The 19247-nt window shown below is 47.3% G+C and overlaps 1 protein-coding gene across 1 annotated transcript in view; it reads right to left on the minus strand.

Moving 5' to 3' along the window:
- The window catches only part of KIF1A (kinesin family member 1A), a 2508766-nt gene that overhangs the window by 954718 nt on the left and 1534801 nt on the right, over window positions 1–19247 (minus strand). The window lies entirely within an intron of this gene.

Consider the following 19247-nt stretch of genomic DNA (forward strand, 5'->3'; position numbering starts at 1 on the left):
CAAGACGGCGGCGTGAACGAGCAGAGGGAGCCACGGGTCGCAACGGACAAGGTAAGTGCCTTTTATTTATTTTTCTTTGCCCATTTACTAAAATTAGGTATGTAGGGGAGGGGGACATGTGGCGGGTAGTGGGGCTACGCAAAGTGCGTAGGTGGGCGTAGTTTGTCGCCCACTTTGCGTAGCTTCGCATAGCCCCACAGGTTTTTTTGTAATCTGTATATTAATGAAAGACGTGCCTTTCTAAAACCATTGTTAAAATTTCTAGATATTACAAAATGTCGGGCTGCCCTGTGTCATCTTCAGCTTTTACATGATGAGTACACTTGTTTGATGGTTTATAAACATATTTCTTCCGCAGTTCGGACACGAAATATTGGAAAATTATTTTTTATCTTACTTATTTTTCCCACAGTGATTATTTTTGAAACATACTCATTAATTGTGTTACTGATGCGTGTTACGCTTACAGTCGTTTCCTTGTTCATGGTATTTATATTGGATTCTGGTACTGTATTTTATTATTATGAAATGATGTGTTCTTTTATGGTTGACCACAGCCGAATAAAGATTTTATGATGAGGATGATGGCCACACTTAAAATGTCCCTCCACAGGTGGATTCTTCCAAAGGGTAGTTTGAGAGATCCTTGGTTCAATTGGAGGTAAGGATTTAACTACATTTCCTCGTACTTTTTTGCCCTTTCTGAACGCATGTATAGGGGGTGGTATGTTCCCAAGTTTGTCTGCCACCAAATGAAAATGGCGGTTTATCACTTTTTTAATCATGCTACTTTTTAGTGCAAAAGGTTGTTACACAAACTAGCGTTCCTGATCTGTGGTGTCCCTCTTCTTGGTTTCCAGAAGGACTTCCTGTTATTGAACCAGGTGGAGTGGCACTGGTGATGAAGAAAGGCACGTCCTGTACTATCCTGCCAGTGGATGACATTCGCGGCTCTGAGACCCTTGCTTTCTCTATCGCTTTGGCTCCGCATCAATCAGTTAAGGGATTACTGGTATATAGACCGCCTGGTCCAGCTGGAACGTTTTTTGAAGATCTCGACTCCGTTTTGCTGGGACTGGCCCTGAAAGCGGAACACTGCATCGTGGCCGGGGATTTCAACTTTCGGATGGATGATCCGTCTGACCCTGCCGCGATTAAACTTTCAGAGGCTATGGCCCCGCTGGGACTGATCCCTTATCTTCAGGGGCCTACGCATAACAAGGGACACACTCTTGACCAGGTTTTCTCGTCATCTCCCCTTGAGGTGAGATTCTACTTTCGGCTTGTTCTCATTCCTCTCCAGAGTCACCAGGTGGCGCAATTGAGCTATCGCAGAGCAGAGCACGGAGCACAGAGACGAGCAAACGAGCAGCGGACCGAGGGCTGGCGGCAGCGGCGTTCTGGCGAGCTCATCCGCCGTTAGTTGCCGAGGCTGAGGCTGAGGAGGCAGAGAATCGACCCCCGAGCATGGTAGGAGCACGGTAGGAGCCAACTCGAGATACCGGCACCAACTCGAGATACCGGCACCCGCTCACCCGCTCCCCCGGTCCCCGGCACCAAGGCTCACAGCGCTACAGGCACTAGAGGCACGGAACCACCACCACATACTCGGAGCACTCGGGGCATCCCGGCTTGGCCGGCTCCCAGCTACAGGAGCAACAAGCGGCAGGCGACGAGGGACCAGGCGGGGCAGGCGGGGGGGGAGAGCTCGAGGCGGCCTACGGCCCGTAACCAGCCTGTAACCAGCCTGTAACCAGCAACCGGCAGCCCAACAGCCTAATAGCCAAACAGCCCAGCCCAGCCAAGCAGCCCAGGGTCTACCTCAGCTCTCCCAGCTCGGCTCAACACAGAGCCACGAACCACGAGCACGTAGCAAAGAGGTGAACTAACCTGATTAGGCAACAGCCACGCAACAATCAGTAACAAAGCAAGTGCGAGCAAGTGCGTGCAGCAGTGACCCAGAGCAGAGGAACGCTCCGAGATTTCAGAGAGGCTGTGTACCGTTTACCATCCAAACAGCAGCCAGCACCAAGCGCAGAGCTGATTCAACCCATCTGCCCGCGAGCAAAAGGCGGGCGGCCGAGAGATCAGCTTGGTGTCCCAGGGAAGTGCTGGCAAAAACCTGGGATTTGGGTCCCGACCTGACCACCGACAGCGGCGAGCCACGGCGGAGAGAGTGAGTACGCGCCAACCTTACCTTTACCTTCACCTCCACCCTCACTCTTTCCCCCAACCCCTCCCTGCTAAAGACACCCACTGACACCAAAGAGAAGTCAGTAAGAACAGCAAGAACAGAGAGAGCGAGCGAGGAGACAACAGGCAGGAGGCTGAGGGTCCAAGTGGCAGGCATCTGCAGCAGCCCTCCTCCCCTCCTACCCATCTAAGGCAGAGCATTCGGAGCTTTCGAAGCAACAGCTGCCGGAGAAGGCAATAGACCACAGACTACCGCCTTCGCAGGACCACGCTAACAGCCCACCTATAGCAAGCGTCTCAGCCCGGCAGCAGAGAAGCCCAAGAAGCCCAAGACGCTGCAACTCACGCCAAACCATCGCAGCGCTAAATGGCCCCTGTACCTGATCCAGAACATCGGTCCACGGCAGAACCAGCAGAAGCAGCACAGCCCCGGCGATACAGACGCAGGCACGGAGACACAGAGCGACTTCCCGAGCCCCTGAGAGGAACTTACCGGATCATGAGGTCGGGTAGGGAACGAAGACCCCCAACAAAGCAACCAGCCAAACGAAAAAGAAATAACACAACCACAAGCTCAGCGTCACCGGAAAAAAATAAGCGTGCTACCAACAGCAAAAAAGGAAAAGAAAAAACTACAAGTAAAGAATTCAACACCACAAACGACGGTTCGCAAACCGGTGGGCAACAACTCGATAAGGACATCAATCTCAGCTAAACCCAACCTCTAGAACAACCCAGAAGCAACAAAAGGAAACACACCCACCAACTACTCAATGTAGCGGGCCAGCAAAAGGAGACAATACAAAATTTTCAGCCAAAAATCTACACAAAAGTTGCCTTCTTAAAAAACCCAGGAAACGTCATCTTCTCTTCAAATGACTCCATTACAGGCCTCCAATCTCCATTACAACCCGCCAACGCATACAACGCTCTCCCACAAACTATGAGCTACTCAGTAGCAGAAATACACAACGCACCGACCCCAAGGGAAAGAATGAATGACGTAGGAGGCGAAGCAGGCGTAGGGGACAATGGGGCAAAAGAAACCAGAAGACAGAAGCGACTAGAAGGCAACAACAGTCAAGCCCCCCTACCAGAGAAACCAATCAAGGGGAGGGAAAATGGACGCAATGAGGAAGTAATCCAAACAAGTCCCTCACTAAACGAGGACACATCAAGGAACCATCACCTGTCAGAGCTGGCAGGGCCCTCGGGGCCTGATAGCACTAAAAAACATCTTTCTCCAACCAATTCCTCCCCATACACACATCAAGGGGCGGCAGCACCACCAACAACCCAAGAATCAGCACCCCCACCAGCATTAATTGCTCATTCGGAACAAAAAACTCAAGGCCACACTGAGGTTCCTGACACAACGGGACCAATACACGACCCTGCGAATTCGCCCCCAAACATAGCAAGAGGGGTCCAAAGCTCTCTGGACAGGGACATGTCTTTCCTGGTATCTCAAGAATGGAGCGAGTTAGTGGCAACATATAACGCCACAGGACCCATCAATGGTAACAACGAAGAAAACTCCCATCTGCCAACAGAGGGGTCCGGAGATCCCCCCAACCCGTTCTGGGCAACTCTTCTCAGCACAATACAGCTATCTTCAACGGCACTCCAGTACCAATCAGATAAGCTCGATCTACAACTGTCAGTCCTACAAAGCTTAGCAGAGGCCACAATGGGGATTGACAGAAAACTAGCTGACCTTAATGGCCTAATAAAAAGAGGACAGGAATCAGCTAACCTAATTCAAATTGAAAGAACCAACTGCATCTGCTCACCAATCATTGACAAACTATCAACTATACCCACGATGCGGGGCAACCTTTTGGAGGACATAAAAACAAACATCACAATGCCCCCCTCAACAATTGAAAGGCACATCAAGACGGAAACAGAATCAACCTCAATGAAACATTCATCACCAAACAGATGGCCCGACACCCCACACCTCAAAGGGGCGCCAGAAAACAGCAAAGACCCACATAAAATAAAAATAAGCACGCAGTGGAGCCTGCCCCCACCTATCATAAGCTCACCCGAAGAACTGCTACGGAACAGCTCCAAAAGAGGACAAACCGAACCACTGGAGATCCCACCAAACGCACGGGCACGACGCAAGCAAAAAAGAAAGGGCCGGAACAAGAAAACAGCTGAATTGGAAAGTAGAGAAGAGCACAGTCAACTTACCACACCGAGGGACAAGGAGCAGCCAGGTGACAGTAAGCACCAAAAGGAACCCACAAATCTCCCATCTCCACTTATAAACCCATTGCAAACAAAGACACCAACAGCGGCAGGAACGGGACCCTTCATACTCCTAAAAGAGGCCCTCAGCCCCTACTCAGAGCAGAACTCTGCCGGCCAACCATCTAAACCGGCAACTGGAAACCCACCAGGACAGGAACAAAGAGGGCAAAGGGCCTGTCAAGAGGCAACAACACAAACAACCTCGGAAGCAAGCAGACAGTTCCGAGCGAATCCCACACCACCACGAACCGAAGCGACAACACAAAATTTCTCAGGAAAATGCACCTGCAACAAAAATGAGACCGACACTAGAGAAACAACACAGAATCACCGATTAACAAGCGTTGCCCTCTCGTTAAGCAGCCAGATAAAGGAGAAACCGGAAGGGGTCACAACCAAAAGCGGAACAATAACCCCGCCCATTCACAAGTCACACGGTAATACCCAAACCGAGCAACAAAAGCATCAGCAAACACCTCCCCTGGGCGAAAAGTACACGGACACAATCTTATTCATCCCCGAATTTATCTCCAGAGGAAGAGTGGACATTTTAAACAGAGGCAACATTTTAAAGCTCATCAATTCAATAGAGAAATTAAAAAACATAAAAACCACCGATCTGCTAACACTCGAATTTCAATCAGCCCCCCACCCACAAGGAAACGAAACAACAAAGACCAAATGGTCATCGAGGGAGTTAGCAACTTCAATTATGAACGAATCACCTACTTTTTCACTGTGGGGAATCAAACTCGAAGCAGAAAAAAAGCCAGCCTACCCCACTCTGCGCCTTGTAGATATGAACCAAGAAAACACCCAGCTGGCCAAATCAATACTGAAAGGAGCGCTTAGCCACTCCCCAGGGTTGGACAAACACTCACCATTCCCTCGCAACCCCCCCACACAGCAATCAACACTAAGCAGTCTCAAAATCACACGCACTATACCTGGAGGAGCCCCCAACTGACAAAAAGTGCGATTCCTACCATCCGACCCAACGGCCACCTTCACCAAAATCAAAATATGCAGTTGGAACATTAATGGCCTCTCAAACAAACTGGACGACCCAGACACACAAAATTACCTCAACAATTTTGACTTGATCCTCCTCCAGGAAACATGGGAACCAAACGATTTCCCTTTACAAGGCTACACAACTTTGACCCATCCGGCAACCAGAGGCTCCCAACATGGCCGATGCTCAGGAGGACTTGCGATACTCTCCTCAATATCCACCATCGGTGCAACGGAAATCAAAAGAGCAAATATCACCCCTCCAAACGAAATACAGTGTATATCATTTGCAGTTAAAATAGAACAGGTCATTCAACAGTTACACGTAATAAATACATACATTCATCCGAAGCACAAAAAATCAGGGTCAAGAGAACTCGTCAAAGAACTGACAAGGCTCATGGTCTAGTGGGACATGGAGAACGTACTTGTGGCAGGAGACTTCAATCTTAACCTTTTCAGAGATAATACCACGGACGAAATGACAATGGAAATGGACACCATCTTGAAAATCCCAAGCCAATCTTTCCCCCCCCGAAACAGACACACCAAAACTGCAACCCAGCTTGTACAAGATCTCGAGCAATTAAACCTGAGAGCGCTCAATGGACGTCTCACCGAGGACAACCCCCCAGCACCAACTTATTTTTCATCAAGCACCTATTCACACCTTGACTTTATGCTCGTATCACTCCCACTGTACGAGAAGATAAGCTCGTTCAAGATAGGAAATAGCACCCAAAGCGACCACCTGCCGCTAAAATCCACTCTTGAACTGACCAGCGTAAACAAAGCTGCTGCAAGAAGACACCTTGCTACAGAACACACCACCAACTATCGTAGAATAAGATGCAAAACCACAGCGCCTGAGAATCTCCTAATCAGCGCAAAAACCATCATAAATCAGACATTCAGCTCAAACAACAACCCCCTCGACGCCTGGGTTGACTTCGTAACGGAAATCGGAGCCAAACATGCAACAGAGACAAAAACCCAAAAAGGGAACAACATCGCCAGGATCACACACGGAAAAATAACAACTGCAGAGATAAAAAACATAAAGCGAGAAATAAAAAAGATCCTCAAAGAACTCCGAAAACACCCCAACACCGTGGACTCTCAAATGAACCTCCGCAAGCTAAAAGCACTACTAAAAAAGAAGACCTGGGAAAGAAAAAGGCAACTAAACGAGGACCTCTGGGCAAAAATCCTCCACAACTCCAAACAGAAGAACAGTTCCGGCTTCTGGAAGATCATCCATAGTCTCCAACAACCAGGCCACAAAGGCATAGACTCCAATATTTCCAAATCTGACTGGGCTACTTATCTATCAGCTCATTTCAACGCAGCGGACCCAACAACGGTCAAGCCAACAGGGGAAGACAGGTCAGACACAGGGTATCAAAGCCCTGACAACCTGGGCATACTTTGTCTCAAAGAGAACCAAGCCCGTAGGACTAAACCAATCGAGGCCCAAACCCCACCCGAGGCCAGAGGCCAATCACCCACACTGGACTCAACTGTGCTTCGAGAAATAAATTCAACCCAGGTCAAACCAGACAGGCTAAGGAAACGAATCCAGAAAGGCAAACTCGAGGGGGCCCCCGGTCCCAACGGGATACCGCCGATCCTATACACGCAAGACCCCACTTTCTGGTGAAACACCCTGACACCAGTATTTCACGCAATAAGAGGAACAGCAAGTATACCATCATCCTGGAGAGGCTCAATAATAAGCCCGATCTACAAAAAGGGAGCCAGGAACGACTCGAGCAGCTATCGTCTTATCGCCCTTATTGATACAGAGGCCAAATACTACGCAGGCCTCATTTTGGAGGAACTAACATCTTGGGCATCAGAAAAAAACATCATTGCAGCAACCCAAACTGGATTCCGCAGCGGCCAGGGCACCTCAACCAACATCATGGCACTTACCCTTCTGGCCGACGCTGCAAAAACCTCTAAGGGTGCACTCTTTATGTGCTTCATTGACTATAGTGCCGCGTTCGACCACGTGGATCGGCAAAAACTCTGGCGAAAGCTGGACAGATGGGGAATCCCAGGCCCACTCTTACAACAACTGGTAATGCTATACACCAATACCTGGGTCAGAATTTAGCTGGGTTCAGGCTCGCATCTCTCGAGACAAATTAAGACCAGTAAAGGCCTGAAACAGGGCTGCGTCCTAGCCCCCATGATGTTTAACCTTTTTCTCGCAGACCTCCCCGACGAACTGGAGACAGTTAAATCTCATGCTCCAAGACTAGGCAACATCACGCTTTCAAACCTTCTATACGCGGATGACCTAGTCCTCATCAGTCGGTCCCCCATCGGCCTTCAACACCTCCTCAACAAAACCAACGCATTTTCAAAAATCAACTCATTAACCATCAATCTAAACAAATCAAAAGTAATGACAATAAACCATCACAAAAAACGGAAACCCACATGGTTCCTGAACGGACAGAGGTTAGACCAGGTAACCTCCTACAAATACTTAGGCGTCATAATAGACGGGAATGGCTCTTTCAAGCAACAACTAGAGGCCATTCGCCGAAAGGGCACGACATTCCACCTATCGATAAAGCCCCTGCAGAAAGCACTCCCAGACCGGTCCCTGGGCCCTCTCCTACAGGTAATAAGAGCTTGCTTACAGCCCATGCTCACCTACGGCAGCGAGGCCATGAGAGGAAAAGACGCAACAACACTAGATAAAACCATCAGTCGAGCATTCAGGGCAATATTTCATCTCCCCAACAACTCATCACCAGCACAAATTCGGCTCGAAATCGGCCTGCAGAAACAAGAGGTCGAGAGAAGAGGCGCATACTTAAAAAGCTGGCGGAAAATCAGAGACGCGGACCATGGAACCCTAAACGCCCATCTATGGACAGAACTAAACATAAGAGACAACTCACCAGCAAGAACCTACTTAATGGACTCCCTGAAGGTCTTAGGACTTGCAGACCTATGGGAGTCGGCTACTGACCCTCGTACCTTTAAAAAAGTGGTGTCAAAAGTCACCAAGATGGTGTCATCAATTGAGGACAAAGCCACCCTAGCCAAGAGAGCGCACGGCTGGGTGGTGCTGAATTGTTATAGCGCTCTTAAACCACAAGACTACCTAATGATGGGACTCACACAGAAGACTAAAAACAAGTTTCTTAACATGCGCATGGGTAGAATCCCCATAGCTCCGCACCTGGCACCATGGTTAAGGGAAAATCATGCAAATCATTGCCGGCTCTGTCTCTCTGCAAAAGAAGACCTTATACACATTATCTGCATTTGCACAAACCTCCAGGACATAAGGCGCTCCCAGCTTCGAGCTCTATGGAACCAGAAGGGCATTACGAGCTGCAGGCAGGCCGTGATGCTCTGTTTTAACCCTAATGAAACTCAGCTAAATTGCCGAATAACAAAATACTTTGATATAGTGGCCAAAAGACTGAACGAAAAAACCAGAGGGTACTCTCTAGCAGAAGTCAAATAATAACTAAACAACACCCCTGGCATTCATGGCCATCAAAAGAGGAAGCATTTAAGCCCACTAAAACTCCACAGACTCTTAAGCAACTAAAGCTGAGACTTTTTAGATTTTGAACCACTGCACCTTACTTGTTTTAACGAAGAAACAGACCTTTTAAAAAAAAATTGTACGTTTTATAATTGTGAGTTTTAATTAACTGTACAATAAACAAACCTTAAACCTTAAACCTTGAGGTGATAGAGATTATCCCGGTACTATGGTCTGACCATTTGCTTGCTAAATTTTCGATCAAAGGCACAGTTAAATCGGCTGTGGCTATGCCACAGCAGCAGGGTCGAATACATAGGGCTTATCATCGAGTGACCCCTGCGGTGCTGGCTCAGGCCGCCTTGGATCACCCCTGCCCCCTCTCTGGCGACCTGGAGAAGGATCTGGAGTCCTTGCAAGTTTGGCTCTCAGACAGGCTAAACGATCTTGCCCCGGAATTGGGCCCCCGCCTGACTCCGAAACGGGCCCTTGGTTCACCGCAGCACTGTCGGCTATGCAGCAGCAGTGTAAGGTGGCCGAAAGAGCCTGGCGGGCAAAATACGACACTGAGGCCAAGCTGACCTACAAGACGGCGGTCAAGACCTATCACCGGGACATTCGCCTGGGAAAAAAAGCCTACCTGGCAGGGAGGATAGAAGCTGCCTCCAACTCCTGTAAGGAGATTTTCTCCATAGTGAGAGAATTTATATCTCCACGGTCCAATACCTCTGAGGAGAGGCCTTCTGACTCCTGGGCTTCGGATCTTGCTAATTTTTTTAATAGCAAGATCAGGCTTATACAGGATTCTTTTCCATCGGCTATACCCGCGGGGCTGATTGACCCTGAGGCTAACTTGTCCCCTCCGGCCTCGCCAGGCTTGACGTTGGGCGTGTTTCCACCTATCTCTGCCCCTGGCTCTTTAGCTCTTTGGGCAACCTCAAATCGGGCTCGCCCCTGGACCCGTGCCCCGCTAAATTTCTGGCGAAAGTTGCGGAGGTGATTAATCCGTTGGCGAACCCGCTATTGAATCTCTCGCTGAGCCAGGGAGTGGTTCCGCAGGCTTGGAAGCAGGCAATGGTTATTCCGCTGCTTAAGAAGCCTGGTCTGGACCCAAAGGCCCCAGTCAACTATAGGCCTATCTCTCTGTTACCGGCTCTCACGAAAATTGTGGAAAAGCACGTTCAGACGGTGCTCTCCAATTTTCTAGAGACAAATGAGATTCTGCACGCCACCCAGTCGGGCTTTCGTCCAAATCTTAGCACAGAGACCGCGCTCCTCGAGGTCTCAGAAACCATTAAAGGGGTTTTGGACACTGGGGGCAAAGCCATGCTGGTGATGCTGGATTTGTCGGCGGCTTTGGACACTGTCCCCCATGATGGCCTTCTCGCAAGACTCTATGAGATAGGACTACGGGGGCCGGTGCTCAGTTGGTTTTCCTCCTTTCTAGCTGGCCGCCGGCAAACGGTCTGGGCCTCGCGAGATTCCGCCGTGATGCCGCCTCTGGGAGTCGGGGTCCCACAGGGCTCTATTTTGAGCCCGACCCTTTTTAACATCTTCATGACCCCTTTGGCGGCGTTGGCGGAGTCATTTGGGGCCCAGATCATATCCTACGCAGACGACACCCAGCTCCTCTTCTCGTGCAAGAGAGGAGGAGACTTTGATGGGGAGAGTATCCGGGATTGCTTTGGGGCTGTTTTCCAATGGTTCCAACTGAACAGCCTCAAGTGCAATTCCGATAAGTCCGAGGTACTCTTCTTTGGGTGTGACACGGAGCCAGACTGGCAGGCTTGGTGGCCTATCAATATGTTCCCTCCGTCTTGCTCATCCCAAATTGCTAAGAACTTGGGGGTCAAGATGGACAAGGGGCTAACGTTGAAGTCCCAGATCCTGGGGGTGTCGGGCACCTGCTTCGGCCTCCTTAGGATGCTGCGGAGGTTTCTTCCCCTTTTGTCTGAGGAGCACAGGAAGCTGACTGTGCAGGCCCTGATAGGCTCTAGGCTAGATTATTCGAACGTTCTGTACCTGGGCCTGCCAGAGTATCTGCTACAGCGGCTCCAAGTGGTGCAGAATGCTGCGGCGAGAGCTATTTTTGGCCTGAATAGACGCGCCAGTGCAGCGGGCTTGCTGCAGACTTTGCATTGGCTTCCAATCCGCAAGCGGATTGCCTTTAAGGCTTTGACCCTGACCTATAAGGCCCTTCATGGGGTGGGAGCAAAGTACCTCCAAAAGAGACTTGCCTTTTACCACCCGGCTCGTTCTCTGAGGTCGGAATCCCTGTTTTTGGCGGCTGTCCCACGAGTGAAGAGAGCCCGCCTGGGAGGTCGCTCCTTTGGACTGCTGGCGCCACAGTTGTGGAACTCTCTGCCGCTCACACTCCGGGGAGCCACCAGCCTACTTGCTTTTAGAAAAGGTCTCAAAACCTGGTTGTTTACCCAGTAGGCCGTCTTGCTGTTGTGTGTCCTTTCTGCCTGTGGTCTTTTTCTTCTTTTAATTGTGTTATGTTATTGTGCTGTAGCCATCCTTACTCAAAGCGCCAGGACACTCTTTTTGAGTAGCCGCGCGCTATACAAAAGTAAATATAACATAACATAACATAACATAACACGTTTACGTGCCTTTTTCAGCAGTATCATGGGGTACCCTCTTTCAGATATACGAGAAATTAATTCACTGGATTCCAAGAAATAGTCCTCCTTCTTGGAACAGTTTGTCCGTAACCTTAGATATTGTCCAAAGGGCAGGTTATCTCTAAGGTTGCGGGGACTGTGACTGGAATAATGCAACAATGTGTTGCGTTCGCTGGTCTTCTATACATGCGAGTAAAATGTTTATCATGTTCAGCATGTATAGCTATAGCCAAAAAATTGACAGTGGTTTCACTGACGTCTAGTGTGAATTTAATGTCTTCTGAACAGTTATTGAGCCACCCATGGAAGTCTTTGAGTTGTTGTTCAGTTCCTTTCCATATGGGTAGAACATCATCAATGTATCAACGCCAAAGTTCGATACATTAACAATAAGGATTCTGTGGATTCAACACAAAGATGTTCAAATACATTCATGTAGAAATCTCTAGATTGGGAGCAAAACTTGCTCTCATTGAGACTCCTTTACTTTGTATATAGAAGTCTGCTTGAAAAGTAAAGAAATTACGGGTCATAGCAATGGTCAGGAATCAATGATGAAATTGATAGGGACCCGAAGAGGTCTTTGGTGCTCATCTAGGGCCCTCCTCATGACTGCTAATGCCTCATCCTTGGGAATATTAGTGTAAAGAGACACTATGTACATGGTGGCAAGCAAATTGCTCTCCCTATAAAAGGGGAGATTGTCCACCAGTTGTATAGTCTGCATAGTATCTCTAAGATAGGTAGGAGTATTCTCCGTAATTGGTTCAAAAAAATAAAACGACTATGTACTTGCACAGTGGCTCCAGAAGGGAGCCACATCTAAAGATAATAGGTCTCCCCAGAGGGTTATCCATTCCTTTATGAATTTCTGGAAGGGTATATATGGTAGGTGTTCTAGGGTGTTTGTTATTCAGATAATCAAATTCATGATCACTCAGGAGCCCAGCCTCTAGGCCATCAAGTGTGATATATTGTATGGCCTCAGCTATTTCTTTTGTGGGATCTGCTCTAAGTTCTCTGCTGTAGTCTTCAGTATTTTGAATAACAATAGCCCCGCCCTTGTCAGCAGGCTTGATGGCAATACTTCTGTTAGAGCCAAGTGCTCCAATGCCAAACGTTCAGGTTTAGTGATGTTGTACTTTACATACTGGCGTTGGATGGAACTAAACTTTCCTCAATCTTGAGATAAGTAGAGTTGCATCTGCCGTTTTTCACTAGTTAACCCCTTCCACGCTGATGACGAGCTGGGCTCGTCATGGCGTAGCCTCCTCACACGCTGATGAGGAGCCCAGCTCGTCACGTAAAGTGCGATTCACAAAATCTCAGCGTGCGAGCAGAATAACGCTAGTGCGCATGAGGTTAAGGGATTTACCCAAATTGAGACTAAGTTTGTGAAAAAAGGGCATTCTCTGTATAGAACCAACACAATATCGGATAATGTAGTTCAGTATAAATAACACCCTAACATGTGACATATATTTTATCAATGTTTTTAAATTTGAATCTCGCACGCATATTGACCAATTTTATATGATGTACTTTTTACTTTTGTAATGGTTTTAATTAACTACACAATAAAAGTCTGGAGACGTACTCCACTGCCTGTCTACTCTATTACATGTGTACCATCTCGTTTCTCGCCCTTAATATAGGTTCAAAACACTGGGCATTACCCAAGACCTTGTGAGGTGGGTATTATGGGCTTAATTTTCAAAACGATTACTTTTAAACGATTATAGATCTTGACTGTTTGGGACTTTTTGAACAAAGTGCCCCTTACTCTTTAGGGTTGCCCCGTCCCTGTTTGGCCCCCTGTCCTGAAGAAGATCGGTTTGGCTGAGGTAAAAATGTCCCTCTTCTGCCATCAAGTCGGGTCGAAATGTCGACACCACACCCCCTCCATTTTGGAAATCTAGACCTTCGTTCTCAGTGCCCCTCCCTTAAAGGAGACATAATCCTCTAATTTTGAGAAATGAATTGTGTAAACATAACACATGTACTATTACTGGGCCAGCTTTCCGATGACTGGTTAATAATTACCAGCCTTACACTGAATGATGTAAATATATGCTTCTCATTCTTTTGGGAATCTCTCCCTGTTCTAAAATCTTTTTACACTTTAAGCACAAAATTTCCTTCACGTTACTCTTTGGAGCAATCCTTTCTTCCCCTTTTTTTCATGACTGTTTTTAAATCATATTATGATCTTTTATTGTATTATATATACATATGTGAAATAAAATATATGCCCTTCTTTGAAAAACTTTATTGAAATGATTATGTTTGGTGCACATTTGTTTTTTTGTATTAATTTCCTGGTAATGTGAGCTGACTCAATAGTAGCTCCTGTTGAGAATATCAGTACCTTCAAATTAATTTAGGGTTGAATAGGTATTGGTCCAGGACCATTGTTTTCTTTGCTGAATTTCATACCCAGGTCCACAGACTTTAGTTGGGTTACCCAATTTAATTAATGGATACATATGTTGGCAAAACATTCTCAGACGACAATCCCTTGGAGATCACCCTTGCTTGGGTTAGAATTCCCGGCCCTGTCCCCACCTGAAAGTTGTGGCCTCAAATGCTTGAGGACTTGGTCTTCTGTAGTGCATTGTCAGCGAGTGGGATGCCCTCAAGATGGTAATCAGGGGTATTGCCATCAGCACCACAGTGGGGGCTAGGCATGAAACGCATAACAACCTCAAAGATGTCGAAAACTCCATCAACAAATTGGAGCAGGCAGCTGTAGTAGTACCCTTTCATAGGAAACCTGTATGAAACACGCAGACCTACTAGAAATGCGGAGGCAAATTGATTACACAGCATACACGCACACAAAACATGCTGAAGCTGACAAAGCTGGCCCACTTCTGGCGCGCATACTAAGGGACGACCCCCCATTCATCCCAATACATATGATAATTACGATGGGCGGGCCACTGTGGACACGCAGCGAGAAATCAATGAAGCCTTCAGCTAATACTACTAAATGTTTTATCAATCGCCCCCACCACTGGTGGAAGACTCGCTACACACATTTCTAGCTGACTTACCATTCCCCAAACTAAACAAAGCAGTGCAGGATGACCCCTCCGGCCCCATCACCCGGGCAGAAATCAAAGAGGCCACACAAGACCTCCCCCGGAATAAAGCCCCTGGTCTTGATGGCCTACCGGCTAAATTCTTAGCTACATTCTCAGATGCCCTAGTACCGCAGTTAGAGCATTTATTTAAATCTGCAACAGACACAGGAACGTTACCTCACACCACAATGCAGGCACTAGTTGTGTCCCTTCCCAAACAGGGTCGCTCAGAGACCGACATCTCGGGTTACAGGTCCCTGTCCCTGCTCACAACTGAGTATAAAATACTAAGCAAAGTCCTCTTGCGACATTTACTCCCTTATTTGCATAAACTAATCTACCCAGACCAATGCGGCTTTGTACCTGTGCGCTGCACCTCGCTCCACAATTGGAGGCTAATTCATGCCATGGAATCAACCCCCCCGGACAGCCACAATGCAGGATGCATCACCCTGGATTTAAAGCAAGCATGTGATACTCTTAGATGGGTCTACATGCTCCAGGTCCTTGAAAAAATGTGCATACCCCCAGAATATCTGAAATGGGTTAAATTATTGTACTCTGTCCCCACCGCGAGGGCTCGCACCGGTAGACACATCTCGCATGAATATCGGATCAGCAGGGGCACCCGACAGGGCTGCCCCTTATCGCCTTTTATTATTTGTGCTAGCCTTAAAACTTCTGGTCCTCTATTTACGGCTGTCTGCAGAACAGAAGGTGATATGTCTGGGTAATGCAACACATGTGATGCCCGCTTATGCAGACGACATTATACAGTATGCAAACGACCTGCTCACAGACCTAACACAGATGCCGGAGATCTTTGCACAACTTTCCAGACTTACCATAAACAAGTCTACCGGGGAACGTCCAGAGGCAATTCTGTTTGGGCAGCTATCCCTGTCAGTCGCCTCACACATGTTCAAATACCTGGGTGTACAAATTTACAGAGCTGCAACTGACGTCATAGAGGGAAATCTGAACCTCGCTGCCGCTCTCAGTAATGGGCAGAGTGGCAATCTCGAAAATGGTGCTTCTGCCTCGTCTACTATACTTCTTTACTAACCTGCCGGTGGTGATACCAACTGCCATACTTACCTCACTGAGCCAGTTACTGACTGACCTGATATGGGCTAATGGCTGCCATAGGGTGGGACTGCCTAAATTACAACTAGATACAGACAAGGGTGGTCTGGGTGCCCCAGATTTTCACGCTTATTGTTATGTGTGCCAGCTACAATGGCTATCGTATTGGCTGGCAGGACTAAACCTGCATGCAATTGGTTACACATCCCTGGAAATTGGCTGAGGGGAGCTGCAAACACCATTACTACTGTGGGCTACTATATCCTAATGCACCCCAATACTTCTTCGCTCCGTGCTCACATACTGGAGACAATCCCTCCATTACAAGCGCAGCTGTCCTACATACTCGGACAACACACCACTATTGTGTATCACCACTCCTACCACTTTACTCACTACATGGAGAATCCTCCCCTGGTCTGAGGGCTGCGTCACCACAGTGGGCACACTATTTGATGGGGGCGCCCTCGTGGACCACTGCAACTTTACCAGAACAACTGGGTCACAGACACATTATACCTAACACATGCTGCAGTCCTCCATTATGTGAACAAATATTGGGCCCCACACAGGGTGGCACCTGCCCCCCTCCCCACCCCCCAAACAGTTCAGTGTTAAATCTCTTGCTTCCCTGCTCTTCGTCTTGTCTTATTCTTTCATTTAGTTCATCTACAAATATTCTCTCATCCTTGCTAATTTTGCAAGTTTCTGGGCTCAGGCTCTTGGTCTTAGCCTGCACAGGTGACACTCAGCCAGCGCGTTCGAGGTGATGACCAAATTGAGGGGTTGTGGTAGTGTGGTACTGAGTCCGGTACCTAGCATGTCTAGATCATTTTCGCCAAATGCTTTAGGATTCACATCTGTAGGGAGTAGTTCTTTATCTCAGAGTTCGTGGAAAGTAGTGTCTCCCAAGATGGTGACAGATGAGCCAGAGTCTGCCATAATTTGCAAATTTATACCATTGACGCTAGCTTCACAGGTGGGACCTTTGATTGAAGTGTCTACAGAATTGCATTCTACTGTTAAAAGTACGTTGCTGATGGAATCAGTACACTCCTCTGCTTGTGTGTCAATCGAACTGTCTCTTACGGTGTTTCTACTTCTGTAGACTTATTAATAATGTCCCAGTTTTTTGCAGGAAAGGCAACGCTTTCCTGAAGCAGGACATCCAGGAAAGTTACCTATTGGAGTTGTAGATCCACATCTGAAACAAAAAGAACCAGATTTGTTTGTAGTTGGTTTGGTATATTTGTACTTGGCGTTAAAGGCACAAACAAGATCAACCTGAGGTATACTTTCCGTTGTTGAGGTGCTGACAGAAGCCTCACGTGTAAAATGTTAGTGGAAATAAGAGAAGGCTCGATGCTCTTAGCCAAATCGATGACCTCATCAAGTTTGGGATTACGACAATTTAGGATTCTTTCTTGAATTTTACGTGCAGCTTGGATAGGTGGTACATTGTCAAATATTTGTAGGGCAGCATGTCCAAGACTCCCGAATAATAAGCTGAATTTCCTTTGAGGGTTGTAATTGACAGCATCAATTGCAACAAGATGGTTTTTAAAGAGCCTGAGCTACTCTGACCACTTAATGGTTGGGTTACCTGGTTTGGCCAGAAAAGGAGGTGGCTGAGTGATTTGTTGGGGAGTTGTCATGTTGAATGAAGAAAATATAGTTTAAAAATAAAATTGTAATGAACCCCTTTAAAAAAAATCTGAAAATTTTTTTGGGGGAAAATTATGAGAATTGTTAAAATTGTACATGTGCAGAACCAGTGTGCTGAAAAAGGGCAATGCACATAAAAAATGGACAGTGAATAGTTGTAAACACTGAAGAAATAGTGTAAAAGATGATTAAATGCTGGAGAAACAGTGTCATTGAATATTTGAAGGTAAAACTGTACCAATATGGCCGCTGCGTTGCACGTAAGGTAACGTGATAATTGATGGGAGGAGTATGCGCAATACAGGGATCAGAGCGGGTGAAAAATTACCACTTGCGTCACACAGCTCGAGGTAAAGGTCCGTAGAGTGAGGGAGAGAGAGGCTTAAGCAGCACACTGGTCAATGAGGGAGTCCGGTGAAATAAGTAAAGGCTAAAAACACTGCGTTAGGGTCCAAACTCACTGCGTTAGAATTCTAACTGAGGCAGCAGATCAGATTGTAATCTGGAATACAGCAGGAAGCTGCACTGTGGCAAGCGGGAAATGAAGAGTCCGTCGGTGGGCTCGAAGAGCAATCCCACTCAAAGAGTCAGTTGGTGGGCTCGAAGTTCAATCTCGGTTGTCACCAATATGTGGAAAGCATTAAACAGCACAGGAGAGGTATTTTGATGAGGATTTATTAGCGTACAAGCCCAGGAGGCTCCAAGGCATCTGGTCGGCAATCCACAGCACAAGTAACTGCCATGAAACCATACCGTTGCCTAGGAACCCCAAAAGAACTTCATAAGAACACATTTGAGGGCATGCGGGGAGACCGCGCGTCCTCAACAACTAGTACAGAAGAAATGTGTACATACTACAACAGCAGAGGGGTAATACACTTGCCACCATAACCACGAGGTCGTTACTGGCCGCTATTTTTTACATCACTGTTATGTCCCGGCCATGACTATCTTATTCACGTTAGTGGGGTCCATCTTCTAAACACACCTACATCACTACCCAACATGGGGTGGTCTATCCCCAAACATAACAGTCGTCAAAGGCAGCTGTATTTGGTGGACCCTGGGTTCCTCACCACTCTAGGCTCCGGTGTCACTTCACCTACTACAACAATAATATATTGGGCCTGGAAATATGGTTACTATTTCTTGGAGCGTTTTTGGAAGACAGCCAAACTACATAAAAGCTTTGCTTGTTTAATTATTATTATTATTATTATTATTATTATTAAATGAAATTTGTAGAGCGCGCTGACACCATGGGTTTCCTGGCGCTGTGGGACATCGAATTCCGGGACTGAGGTAAAGTGCAGAGTTAGCAGGGTGAGGGAAAAAGAAAAGTTTTAAGCAACTTCCTAAAATGAAGGAGGGAGCTGCTTGATTTGATGTTCAGAGGAAGGGAGTTCCAGAGTTTCGGAGCTAAAAAGGCAAATCTTCGTCCACCGAATTTGTTAGTTCTGGTTTTGGGTGTGATAAGTGATTTTTGATAGGTGGAACGGAGGTTGCGGTTTGGACAGTAAGGAATGATAAGGGAACTCAAAAAGACAGGGCTGGGGCAGTTGAGGGCTTTGTACGTGAGACAGCCCAACTTAAAGGCCACCCTTTGTTCAATTGGTAACCAGTGAAGTTTGTGTATCATTGGTTTGGCAGATTGCCATTTGGGAGATTTAAAGATGATTCGGGCCACCTGATTTTGGACCACCTGAAGGCGGTGGAGGAGAGTTTTTGGAAGTCCATGATAGATAGAGTTGGAAAAGTCCAAACGGGAAAGCACAAGAGAGATGATAACCTGGGTCA

Source organism: Lissotriton vulgaris, chromosome 11 (genome assembly GCF_964263255.1).
Source record: "Lissotriton vulgaris chromosome 11, aLisVul1.2, whole genome shotgun sequence".
Taxonomy (NCBI): Eukaryota; Metazoa; Chordata; class Amphibia; order Caudata; family Salamandridae; genus Lissotriton; species Lissotriton vulgaris.